Raw genomic sequence first — 13,407 nt, forward strand, 5'->3', positions numbered from 1 at the left:
CTTCGGAAAGGGCAAGAAGCTATCTGATTGTACTATGAAAGGGACTGAAATAGGTAAAAAGAAAATTGAAGTTATTGACAAGAAAGAAAAGAAAATATTTGAAGAAAAGAAGGATCCAATGATCAAACAACCTGTTAGAATAAATCATGTTAAGTCTTTCAAGAATGTAAAATCTTTTGACCAACAGAAGTCAACAGTGGGTGAAGTAAAAGTTAAAACAAAAATGTTTAAGAGAAAGAAATCAAAAGAGTTGAATGGTAATGAAAAATTTCTTTTGAAACATGGGTTTGAACCCTAGGGATTTCTTTGGAAACCAAGAAATAAAGTAAAAGTGGCATGTGAAACCTTAGTAACAAGTGTGAAGAAAGAGTTTGTCATTGAGGAATGAACTAGCATTGTTCCATATGTGGGATTACCATATGAAACTGGTTAGGATTCAGATGCATCTGATGAATCATGTGAAGTTGTTTATGAGGACCCCAAACCCAATGCAACAACTGTTCATGTTAATGATGATTTGCAAGCTGATGATGCTTGTATTTCATCCCTGACCTGATCATTTTCTCTGATTTGTGCAGGAACAGTCCACACCAATCAATGATGTATGGCATATGGACAGTGGATGTTCCAAGCACATGACATGTGACAAGAGGTCACTAGTGAAATATGAAGAAAAGTTTGAATGACCTGTTGCATTTGGAAGTGATGAAAATGGAGGGAAAATTGTGGGGAAAGGTATTCTAACCAATGGCAAAGTTTCATTTGATAATGTGTTCTATGTGGAATGATTGCAATATAATCTTTTGAGTATCTCATTGTTTCATCCTCAAACTTGAATTTGTGATTCTCATTGTTTCATCCTCAAACTTGAATTTGTGATTCCTCCAGATATGATTATGATGATGGCTCCTAGAAATGGGAATTTGTATGAATTGAATATGAAGGATGCAATATCTAAGGGGTGAAACTTGTTTTGTTTCAAAGGCCACTGAAAATGAAACTAAATTGTGGCATAGAAAGCTTTGTCATGTACGTTTAAAGAACATGAACATATTTGTTAAGGGTGAACATGTAATTAGTTTACCTACAAGGGAATTCAAGCTTATTGACAAATGCATTTTATTTCAGAAAGGCAAGCAGCAAAAGCCATCACACAATGCGAAACTTGTAAACTCAATTGAGCATGTGCTAGAAATACTTCATATGGATCTTTTTGGTCTTGTGAGTGTTCCTAGTATTGGGAAGAAAAGATATTGTTTGGTGATTCATGACTTTCAAGATATACTTGGGTTTATTTTATGAATTCCAAGGATGAAGCTGCTGAATTGATCAAGAGTTGTGTTACAAGAATTGAGAACCAAATGGATGTAAGAGTGAAGGTTATGAGAAGTGACAATGGGACTGAGTTCAAGAATGGGGTGATGACTGAATTTTGACTTGCAAAAGGAATTCTAAAACAATCCAGTGCTCTTAGAACTCATGAACAAAATGGTGTAGCTGAAAGAAGAAACAAACACTCACTGAAGCTGCAAGAACCATGTTAGCAAATTCTTATTTGCTAGTCACTTTTTGAGCAGAAGCTATCAACAATGCTTGTTAAGTTAGAACAGGGTTCTTATCAACAAAACTCAATACAATAATCCTTATGAGATTTTGTTTAAAAGAAAACCCTACATCAAGTTTCTCAAGCCTTTTGGATATGCAAGTGCGCATTGTTGAATACTAAAGACTACTTGAACAAGTTTCAATCAAAATCTTTAGATTCTTTCTTTGTTGGATACTCCACACACTCAAAGGCTTATAGAGTATATGTGAAAGATCACTTGAGTTTGATTGAATCTTTTGATATAATATTCAATGAAAACCAGTTCAATACAGTTGATGGAGCATCCTGGTTATTTGATCTTGAGAAGTTAATCAAATCTTTCAAGATTTATCCTAAAGACTTTGATGAAACTTTGTACATAACAAGTGTCCAAGAATAAAGGTCGAAAAAGAAGGTTGAGTTGGACAAGTTGTGGTCAAGAGTTGCTGAAAAGATCACTGAATACTCCTTTGTTAAAAATACTCCTGATCATGAGTCAGAAGATGAGCAAATTAACAATCATGAGCAACCACCTGTTCAAGAACACCCTGTCATGAACAATTTTCAAACTGAAATTGATTAAGAGCAGGTCAATGATCAAGAGCAAGTTGTCAACAGTGAAGTGCAACCAAATGACTTGTTTAATCAAGCACAAAATGAAATACAACCAGACTTTGAATCTTTGTTTCAAAGTTTGAACTTTGGAAATGATGTTGCTTCAACTTCACAACAGTTTTTGAAGAATCACCTGAAGTGAATACTGCAACAACAGATACAATCATTGAGGAACCTTATCTCAATGATACAAATCTGGATTCTAATATGTCTACTGATCTAGTTGTGCAAACTTCCTTTGTTGAAAGAAATCATCCACCTGAAAACATCATTGGGACCATAAATGAAAGAGTTACAGGAAGTGCATCTGAAACTGCAAACATCTGTTTGTACTCCTGCTTCTTATCCCAAGTTGAACCCAAGAACATTGTTCAAGCATTAAAAGACAATAGTTTGGCAGAAGCAATGCAAGAGGAGTTGGCTCAATTCAGGGATATGCAAGTATGGGAACTTGTAGATAAGCCAAGAAATAAGTATGCTATTGGAACCAAATGGATTTTCAGAAACAAAAGGGATGAAAGAGGGATTGTTATAAAGAACAAAGCAAGACTAGTTGCACTAGGATGCTTACAAGAGGAGGTAATTGACTTTGAGGATGTATTTGCACCAGTAGCAAGGCTAGAAGCAATAAAAATCTTCTTAGCTTATGCTGCTTCAAAGAATATTAGGGTATTTCAACTGGATGCCAAATCTTCTTTCTTAAATGGAAAATTGAAGAGGAGGTGTATGTGACTCAACCTCCAGGTTTTGAGGATCCTGATTTTCCAAATAGAGTCTACAAGTTGAACAAAGCTCTATATGGTTTACATCAAGCTCTAAGAGCTTGGTATGATGAGTTATCAAATCACTTGCTTGTGAATGGTTTTCAAAGATGAGCCATTGATTAGACCCTATTCTACAAGAAAAGAGGAAGAGTTTTGCTGCTTTTACAAGTTTATGTAGATGATATCATCTTTGGGTCAACAAATGAACAAATGTGTTTGGAGTTTGAAGACGTAATGAAGTCCAAGTACTGCATAAACTCTATGGGTGAAATGAATTTCTTTCTGTGATTGCAAGTTCAACAAAAGAAGGATGGTATATTCATCTATCAATCAAAGTTTGTGCAAGACATTCTAAACAAGTTCAAATGTCAATATCTCAAGACTGCTTCTACACCAATGTACACTCATGAAAAGGTGATTGCTGATGAAAAAGGAGAGCCTGTTGATGAACATGAATATCGAGCAAAAATTGGATCTCTAATGTACCTGACTGCTTAAAGGCCAGACATTATGTTTGTTGTTTGTGTGTGTGCAAGATTCCAATCAAGTCCGAAGATATCTCACATGACTGTTGACAAGAGAATTTTTAGATAATTAAAGGAGAAAACTGATTTGGGGATATGGTATCCAAAGAACCATGCCTTTGATCTAATTGCTTACACTGATAGTGACTATAATGGTTGCAACATGAGTAGAAAGTCTACTTCTAGAGGATGTCAATTTTTGGGAGACAGGCTGGTGTCATGGCAATGTAAGAAGCAAACTACTGTGTCTATCTGAACTGCTGAAGTTGAGTACATTGTTGCATCTTCCTGCTGTGCACAAGTCCTTTGGATTCAAAATCCACTGTTGGACTATGGTTTGAATTTCTTAAACACTCCTATCTTTTTTGACAATATGGTTGCTTTGTTCATTGTTAGGAACCCAGTCCAACACTCTAAGATGAAGCACATTGAAATCAGATATCACTTTATTAGAGATAGAAATGAGAAAGGACTTACAGAAATGAAAAGAGTTGATACAAGTGACAACTTGGCTGACCTATTCATCAAGCCACTTGATAAAAGTAGATTCCACTTTCTCTTGAAAGCTTTTGGAATGATCAACTCTGATGAGGTCTGATTAATGATGTGTGCTCACTATGCTAACTGATTATCTTTATGGTCTTGTGAGTGAAATTTGTGTTTACTTGATACATGAAAACTGTGTGCTTGAATATGTGATTGATGAAATTTGAGTGCTATGAATGACAATCTGTGAAACCTAAGTGTCTTTGATACTTATGTTTGATTTTGAATGTGTGTGATATTAGGATAATTTTTTCTGCAAATGTTTTGAAATGATAATTCTATGTGCTTATATGATGTTTTGATTATGTGGATAATCTGAAAATGATGATGTGATTAGGATAGGATAGGCTTTGCATAATTTGTCTTGGATGTACATTATGTTAAGTCTGCTTGTTTTGGTTGTGTGATTAATGATCTGATTATTCTTGAATATGTTGCAAACTGCTTGAGTCAAAACTGAGTTTTCATGTCAAACTTGTATGCTCAAATGAATATTTTGCAAACGAAGTTTTTCCAAGAAAAGTGTTTCTGACAAAATGAGCAAGTTGTATGGTGTAGAGATATTATAAGACTATTCAGTTCAAAGCTTTATAGAAGCTCAAAAAGGTTTTCAACGAAAATTGATCTAACCTTTAGGAACTGATAGTACATTGATTATTTATGCCAATGATATGGATTTAATAGGTTAAAAAAACTATTAGTGCAGTCATTAATATGTGTGGTTGCTTTCCATGGTATTTGGTCACCAAAAATGAAACATCTTATGAATATGGCATAGAACAAATGTGAGCAAAATTTTTATTTTTCAACAAAAAGATGATCTCTGTTCACAAATTTTGAAAGAAAATCCAAACATGAGGGTTAATTATAGTACTACATGGGTGGAGTCAATAATATATGTCCTTTAACATCTCGAATGAAAAGCCTGTAAGTCCGAACTGCGTGGCATGTAACTCCAACATTCAACCTCAAATATGTTAGAAGTTTTGAAAAGAAAATTCCAATAAATTTAAAAAACTCCCATAAAAATATTTTGACCAAATATCAGGGGGTCGGAGTCAATCGGGATGATCTGGGGAAAGCCAAATAAGCTTTAAGAAGAGATATGAGACATCATAGTGCAATAAGTGTTATCCATTTTTGTATTATGCAATCTAATTGAACCTTAATCATATCACCAATTTGTAATTAAATTCATGCTAAGTCTAGACATGTTATTAACCTGCCTGATCTGTCATAATGATGCTGAGAATGAAGTATTGAAATGTGACTTAGTCAATATGATCCCATGTTGAGATCTTTTCACAAAAGGAAAGAAAATGATTTGAAAGGAAATAAGACTGAAATTTAATCTCATTATGCACCATTGCTCTTAAACCTTGATCTTTAATGATAAATTGTTTGAAATATGGTTTAAGTAAAAAAGAGTTGCATTTTACCTTTAATATGTTTGAATATGTAATTTTGGGTAAGGTTTGATGTTTTTTCAACCTATCGAGTAACATTAGATGTTTTATTTGAATTTCATCCCATTCGAGCATACTTGATGTTTATTTGTACTTAAGAGAATTATTCATATATTATCGAGTACACTTTGATAATTATTTACTTTCGAGTAAACTTGGTTGTTTAGAAAAGTTGTTGTTATCATGCACTGATAGTTATGTGACACCTGTTTGAATATGCTTTAAAATACTTGTTTTGAATAAACTTGATTGTTTTATTTGATGTATGTGTTTGTCTAGCATACTTGCCACTGGTTTGTCTTAGAAATGATTATTCGTGTATTATCGAGTAAACGTTGATAAAGTTAATCATTAGAGTAAACTTGGTTGCTTAGAAAGTTATCTTTATCAAGCACACTTGAAGGCTATATGATACTTGCGATATTTTGCTTTAAAACATATATTTCAAGTAAACTTAATTGTTTTAGTTGAAATAGTTGCTTTTCAAGCATACTTGGCAAAATTATAACTTGTTTATGTGTCTAAATGTTCTTTCTGAAAGAACAAGTGTTTTCGAGTAAACTTTGTTTATCAAGCATACTTGTTATTTCATTATATCTCTGGTAACTTCACTTTTCGAGTACACTTTATGTTTAGAGCACACTTGTATATCAAAGGATAACAAGTCTCCTCTAGCAAACTTTGCACTCTTGAAGCATTTTCGAGCATACTTTGTCTTTATAGTATACTTGAATGAATATGTGTTAACTTTTTCCTTTTATAAGTATTATATGGTAAGGTTTGTGAAATTCAAATATTCAGGCAAGGTTGATAGTTAGAAATATCTCAAAGTTATTATTTTGGATTCTTTATTGATTCCGAGCAAGGTTGCCTATTTGACAGATTATACTTGATTATTTGTCTTCTGATTTATTTCTCAAGCAATCTTGTATATTCGAGTAAGCTTCCTTCACTTTATCCACTTAGTTTCATATTTAATTACTTTATAATATTTGAAAAAACTCTGGGACGAGCAAACTGTGAAAATGAATTTTACCTAGCAAGGTTTAAAAAATGTTCTTTATCGAGCAAGGTTTTAAAAGAGAAAGATATTTTTTTACTGAGATATTTTTGGCAATATTCTCACACTAAAAGACAAATTTCATTTAAAACCCACTTTTAAATAGGTATATAAGAGGGACTTAGAAAATTTAACATTTCACTTTTCTCCCTCTTTCCACTATTGCATTATTGCTAGAGTGTTCACACGCAGAATTTCAATCGATTCTTAATAATTCTAACCTAAATTTGTGAGCACACTAATTCCGACTCGGTAAGCTTCAATTGATAGTTTTCTAACACTGATTGTACATAATTAGGGCTTTAATTTCATCTCACTAACATCTTTGTTTTATGCGTAGGTTATAAATTTATCTAGGGACAAGTTCTTAAAGAAAATTTTTTCCTTTCTTCTTCAAATTATGACTTATAACATGTCAAAGTTGTGAACTTTATGACTAATTTTCACTTTGAGTGTGTTTTTGTTTGTGATTGTGCGGAAATGAATTATCCATTTGAGAAGAAGCACAACATGTGCGCTCTACTCTAGGTGATCGATGATAATCGACCTGTTGAACTGATGATACGGTGGTTGCAATGGTCAAATCTCCGATATTCGTTAACAGAAAGCCCGGTCATTTATAGAAATCCTCAATTAGATTTCTGAAGCTAAACTGACAATGTGGCTGATACTGACAATGTTTTAACTGAACCTATAGCAACTGAGGCTATATTGACTGAGCCACAAACTGATGTGATTATTGAAGAAGGTGAGGATACTGAGGAGATATCTTCTGAGCTTAAGAAGGGAGATAATGTGGAAAAAGAAAAGGAAGATGAGCTAGAAGCCTATTAAAGAAAATTGGCAATTTTCTCAATGAACCAATCTTGGTGAGGGAAGTTGGTCCATCCAGGCCAGTGACTTTGGATGAGGAGAGAAGAAGGACAAAAGGAAATATGTTGTTGAATCAAAAGATCAATTACAGCCTTTGGGGTCCAATAAAATCAAGACAAGTGATGAACTATTGTTGGTAGATGAAGGAGCTGAAAAGGCTACCAAAAGGCATGATGAGATTGTAACCAAATGGATGCACAGGGATATGGTATCATGATTTTTGTCTGATAAGGAACTTGATAGACCATATGATTTTGTTGAAGGAGGATGAGCTTAAAAAGAAATTGAATGAGGAACAGGGGGAGTTAGAACAAGAAGTAATTGAAGGGCTAATAAAACTTAAACAAATTGAAGAAGTTAATAACACTTTGGCACTGGATATCTACAACTTCAAACAATCCCAAACTAAAACACCTGAGCAAGCCACTAGTGAGCTAGAAAAGAAAATTGATGAGAGGCAAGTGGTCCCAGATGAATATGTTGCTAAAACAGTGGTTTAAATATTGAGTAAAAAATGGCAACATATGGCTATGGATGATCTAGATAAGAGTCCAGAAGAATGGGATCGTGGACATGAGGTCAAATATGTAAAGAAATATCAGAAAAAGAGGAAGAGGGATGACAAGAGTGAAAATATTGATGATCCTATCCCCAAGAAGAAGAAGAGTCCTATAAAGGCTGGTCCTAATCAAGCCATACCAATTCAAGCTGTCAAGCCTGATGATGTTGAACAAGAGACAATAGTTAATGAACCAAGAATAGAGGCACTTGAAAATTTTTCTAAAAATGATGCTGATGATACAGTTGATTCCCCTGATGTGACAATGACCGATGAGCATAGGGAGAACACTCAAGATATGTTGAACAAGGCCAAAAGGAATGATCCAAAAATATCGGGGCTAATAAATCATGCCAACAAGTTTGAAACTTGGGCTCCCATGTCTGATGAGGAGTTGCATAAATTATTAGATGAAGAGGTGGAAGATTTGAAGAAAAAGATGGAGAAGAAAAATAAAGACTCTTAGAAGTTCAGGGCTTATTTGAGATTACATGGCTATTCTCAAAAACAACTTAGCCATATGATGTTTGGAGAGTTGGAAAGTGCTTACAGTACAACAGTTGAAGCTATAAAAATAGATGAAATGGAGAGGATGAAGAAGGGTGGTAACCAACAAGAAAAACTTGGAAGTTTATTTAGCAAGTATGGGGGAAGTGCAAGTATTTAATTGATCATGGGATATCAATTGAAGTGGTGGACAGTCTAAGTAAGCAACAAGTTGAAACACACTTTAAGAGAATGTTAAGGAAAGAAGAGTTTGAAAAGGCCACAAAAAAACCAAGAATTATTACTCTGGCTGAGAAGGAGAAGATGCAGTGGGAGGATGAACAGATTAATTTGTTTGACAGGTTGATGGAAGCAAGAGGTCAAGGTGAAAGCTGCATTCAACAAAGAAAAATCAAAGCCAAAGATTTCTCAGACTCCTATTATTGTGACTGTGAAGGAGGAACCAATTGAGCCAGTTGAGCCATGGGAAGATGAGAATAAGATAAATACCCTCAAAGTATTGATGCTTAGCAAGGGAATGGTTGAAGGAGTGTTAGACAACTTCGGTAAAAGTCAACTAAAAGAACTGTTATATTCCCAAAAAGTTGAGTGGAAGAAGCTTGAAGCTGAACAGAGGAAATTATTACAATTTCAGTGTGGACCCAGGGGTGAACCAATTGCAATACAAAGATCTGTACCTGCTGGTCCAACTGATGAGGAGATAATGGGTATGATTACTACTTTGACCAAGGAAGGAGAAAATTATTTAATTATGGTCATGTTGCCCAAGGAAAAGATCATTGAGATTTTTGAGAAATCTGGGCATGTGAGAGCCCATATCCCCAAAAAGAAGCATACTTCTAGGCCCTCAACTGTAAGCGTCCCAATTCCAACCACTGGAGCTTCACAACAAGTACAACAAAGGCCACCATCTAAGATGGACCTACCAAAGAAGCTATACTTTGATGCAAAAACTGATTCAATGAAAGTAATAATGGAGAGTGGTGAATTGAAACAAATTGTATTTATATATGATTTTATGGATTTCAAAAGGGAGCAATTGGCTGATATGGCAACTCTGAACTTGTATGACTATCACAATAGGCAGAGCTTTGCATGAAGGCAACAAAATGAACTATCTAAACATCTCAGAGATCAGGCAAGGAAGGGGTTCCCGATGCTAAGCAAGAAGAGAAAATTGGATCTTTCCGAGTTTGAGAAGAAAACGAGGCAGATGAAAATGATGGACATCATGCTAACTGAGGCATCCTACAAAAAGAAAACCAAATATTACAACCCTCTAGCAAATATGAAAGAATGTCTAAGCATGAGGCATCAGATTACAAGGCCTAATCACGAAGTCCAAAGGAATGGAAGGATTTCTGATATCATCTTTGTGGAACATGATGAATCGTTCATTCTAAGAAACTCAGATGGACTGGCCCTGGGCATCATAAAGGAAGACAATGACCTTGAATTTCTGCATGTGGAAGATCTGGAGGATATAATCAGATGGACTCTGCCCTCCCAGCATCGTCACAACATGCAGTTATTCCTATTCAAAGAAAAGGCCGCCTCAGTCAGATTGGATATAAGAAGGGAACCCTCAAGCTCTAGAAGATGAAAATGCAACTTATAGATTAGGCTTGATTTGTAATGTCCATGTGATAGAATTATTAGTTGTAATCATTTTCATTTTGATATCTAAATTTCATCTTTTGAAAATTTGATGTGTATTTTGGATAAGTGTATCTAACCTTAGAGGTGTTTTGGTACAACTGAGGATGTTCCAATCTACGGGGATATTGTTGGGATGAGAAAAGACCTAAGGAAGATTGGAATCTTCTCAATCTCTTTGAAAACGTCTATGTATAGAAACCGAGCAAACTCAGGCATCCTAGCAAGTTTTTACTTAATCTAGCAAGGTATTTTTCTTCCTAGCAAGGTTATCTTCTAGAATTCCTCATACGTGATAAATCGAGCAAAGTTCACTTTATCTATCAAGGTTGTTCTTCAAGTCAAGCAATGTTTGTTTCCTAGCAAACTCTTGACTAAACCAAGTTAAAACCAAGTCTTTTGGAAGATCTAGCAAGGTTTGTATTTAATAAACAGTGGTCCCAGCAAGCTTGAAGGAAGTTGATAAAGAAATTACTTAAGGACTTTTGCCGAGCAAGGTTCAACTCAGAGCAAGCTACAGTGTTACCAGCACACTTATGTTTGTTCAAATAAGTTAAGTAACAGAAGGTTGAAGGGATTTCTGAAGAACAAGTTTGCTCGTAGGACTATATCAGGCAAATTTGATATGGTCAAGAGGATTGAAGTCTGCTAGATGAATATTTTCTAAGGAAAATATTCTAAGTAAAGTCTGCCCGAGAACTTTTCCCCAGCACAGTTAATGGTTACCAGGTCTGCTCGACAAAGACAAAAGCTGCAGAGCTTGCTCGAAGAATTGTTTACACTTAGAATCTTTTGTAATATGTTTTGAATATATTTCAATCACTAGGGTTTCTAGAAGGGAATGTTAGATGTCAGGTTAGGGCCTATAAAAGGAATAATTAAGGGCACATCTGACAAGGGCGTGACTACGAGAATATTGTGATTTGGCGGCTGCCTCACTCCTGTGCGGAAAGCTACCATAAGTCCAAACATTCCACCTACAAACCCTAACTGATTTTCATTGTATCTTTCGCAATATATATGGAAATCTTTTGAGTAACTTTGTGTGTTTGTTACAGATCTGTCTGTCAAACAACATTTAGAGTATTATTGATTCTGTCTTTAATATTCTATTGTTCTTTACCTAATATAGTAAGTCGTTAACCTTCTTTTCAACACTTATGTGTGGGTAACGACAATGAGTGAGTGATCTATTGAGTGAGCTATTAGAGACCGAAAAAACACAAGTAAATACAAAATATATGCGTGTTTTATTAATGCGAACAACCCGAATAACAAACCTGGGTCGGGCATACAATACAAGTACAAATACAAATACAGAAAAACCTAAATGTTACATTTGTGTCCAATATTACCATATTGATGAAGAAACAAAGTGGCGGGGAAACTTCTACTTTATAAAGGCAAGGTAAATCCAAAAATGAATGAAGTATATAACTTACATACTTAGCCAGTAAAGTGTTATTTTTAGCCCTTTGGTAAGAATAAGTTTTATGTTTGTTCTTATATTAAAATGAGTTATAAAGTCAAACTGAGCGAGGTATAAGATTCTAGCTCTATTTATTTAGAGCCAATCTAAGTAAGGTCGATATGAAGTTCAAGTCAAACTAGCCTTAGCTCGACTCGTTAATAACCTTTAAGTGTGTATCTTTGCAGCAACGCGTTGATACTTCTTTAGTGTACACACACACATACTAGGAAAGCGTTCGCGCGATGCAGCGGGGAACACATACTTTGTGTCACACCCCGACTAGGTAGTTGCGGAAGCGTAATACGGGAATGTAACAGATAACACTGGTATCAACAACATTGTTTATAAAGAAAATTCAACAGCTAATTTACATCATATTACATGGGTAGGTACTATGTTTACAAACTAGGTGAAAAACACATAACCGATTTGCGAGCTTCTTAAACAGTATTATATCAGCGTCTATTCACAGCTATTCAACTTGTCTTTCTAACACCAAGCATGTAAGCAAATCATTCCACTTTTGCTTTACCTGAAAAGCATGTTAAAACGGGTCAACTACGTCTAGTTGGTGAGTTTCAAGTTTCACGAGTTTCAATGAAATCAGTACACGAGTTCGTAAAGTTTACAGTGTGTATGTATATATGTCTGTGTATGATGCATTATACTAAGCCACAAGTGAAACCGAAACGAGCTATACTGCATGGCCTCTCCTGCCCATGCACTCCTGTTGGCATTTAACAGCCAATTTGCCCCATGTATGTACTATGTCTAACACCACATAGCAGTATGTAAATATAATGACAATGTGCAACTGGTTTTACATATGTTCCGGCTTACCCCACCGGCTCTGTCACAGTTGGGTTTGTCAAACCGATAGTACTATCCACACGCCACCGGCACGAAGTTAATCACTTGTGTTTGTGGGGACTTGTCAAGTGTTAGTACTTAGATAATCCACATCATCACACGTTTTCAAGTATAACAGTTTATGTAAACATGCTTTTCACCCCAAAAGTTCGTAAAACAGTTTAGAAAGTGGGGGTCGTGAAACTCACCTTATCGTAGTTCGCACAGAAATCACGTATCAAATAGTCAGATGTCTCGTTTATAGCCTGATTCCTATAAACGGTATCGTATCGTTAATACTAGTACAGTGTTCAAGCTAAGTCGGGCTGTATAGATAATCTGGGTATAGCTGTTAGGTCCAGATCATGACCATAGTCTTAGATTGTGACGTTGTGTACTATGAAATGTTTAAAATTGGATTTGGCTCAGTTTCACCGTTTTCCGAGCCTAGCTCAGTTGATCGTTTATACGTTTCGGGATTAGGTAAGATCACATAAAACTTAAGTAAATGTATTGATTAATAAAATAATTTGATTTATGAAAGAATTTTAAGGTTTCGGTGTCTGGTTTGATCGCAGGGTTCGTTTCCGTTTTTACACGGTTTTGATTATACAAAACGCGCACAATTCATCCGAATTGTCCGGAATTCTCGTAAAAAGTTCGTTTTTATCAATATCATTCAAAAATATGATATTTGACCACTTTTGACATTTTGACATACCAGTCAGTCCGTTAAACACAAAACTGCCGGTTTCGTTAAAACAATTATAATTTAAATCTTTGATAAATCATAACTAAATATGTAATTATATATAAATTATGTAAATTTTTGTAAAAATACATTAAGACATGGAGAATTTTATAAAAATATTTCCAGAAATTTTATGATTAATTATTTATTTATAAAAATTCATTTAATAGGCTATAATCGT

This window comes from Bidens hawaiensis, unplaced genomic scaffold (assembly GCF_021521415.1).
Source record: "Bidens hawaiensis isolate Kalapana, Puna unplaced genomic scaffold, B.hawaiensis_p1.1 tig00003307_1, whole genome shotgun sequence".
Lineage (NCBI taxonomy): Eukaryota > Viridiplantae > Streptophyta > Magnoliopsida > Asterales > Asteraceae > Bidens > Bidens hawaiensis.